The following is a 1,114-nucleotide window of genomic DNA, read 5'->3' as shown; positions in this document are numbered from 1 at the left end:
ACTCAGTCCGAAGTAGCACCTGTTGGCAAGAGTTATCCTGCGTTGGATTTCTAGGCTGACATTGTTGGTGGTGTTTACGCTGGTTCCAAGATAGACGAAATTATCTACGACTTCAAAGTTATGACTGTCAACAGTGACGTGAGAGCCAAGTCGCGAGTGCGACGACTGTTTGTTTGATGACAGGAGATATTTCGTCTTGCCCTCGTTCACTGCCAGACCCATTTTCTGTATTTTCTTGTCCAGCCTGGAGAAAGCAGAACTAACGGCGCAGGTGTTGAGGCCGATGATATCAATATCACCGACATACGCCAGCAGCTGTACACTCTTATAGAAGATGGTACTATTTTCTCCAGAAGCAGGTTGAAGAAGTCGCACGATAGGGAGTCGCCTTGTCTGAAACCTCGTTTGGTATCGAACGGCTCGGAGAGGTCCTTCTCGAATAACAATAAAAAGAAACACAACACAATAATATAGGTTTTATTGTTCATTGGTAGCATTGTCATAACCATAAAAGTACATATCCATATAAATAAAAATGAATACCAAAAATGTATGTACGCGCATAACTCAATAACGCCTGGACCAATTTGGCCAATTCTTTTTCTTAAATGTTTGTTGAAGTTCAAGGATGGTTTTTACGGCGAGAAAAATCCGAATAGTTTCCGGAAAACCTAAAAAACGACCTTTTTCTTTTCCCCATACAAACGTTACAATAAATATGAATGTTTTTTGTTAGTAACACTAAGAGAACGGTTGAACCAATCTTAATGAAATTTTTAAAGGTTTTAAAGGTTTTTGTGGATCGAGAAAGGTTTAGAAACAAAATACCTTATACTTTTCATGAGGAGAAGTCGGAAAATTGGACAATTCCAAAAAGTAACATTTTCCATACACATTTTTTTTTCAATTTTTGTTTGTTTTGTTTTTCAATATTTTGATTTGTAAATTATTTGAATCGTTCAATTGCGGTCGCTTGCTTTTTATTTCGGCTATCCAAAGGAAAAATGATTGAAAATTATTCAGTGAAAACTTTATGTATGTTTGAGACGATGTGATCAATTACAGATTGAAATTTGTTACGAAGCCACGAAGAGGTCGCCGTAATATCGGTCGG

The sequence above is a fragment of the Bactrocera neohumeralis genome, unplaced genomic scaffold, assembly GCF_024586455.1.
Source record: "Bactrocera neohumeralis isolate Rockhampton unplaced genomic scaffold, APGP_CSIRO_Bneo_wtdbg2-racon-allhic-juicebox.fasta_v2 cluster11, whole genome shotgun sequence".
In the NCBI taxonomy this organism is placed as follows: domain Eukaryota; kingdom Metazoa; phylum Arthropoda; class Insecta; order Diptera; family Tephritidae; genus Bactrocera; species Bactrocera neohumeralis.
Note: the sequence above shows the minus strand (reverse complement) of the source record.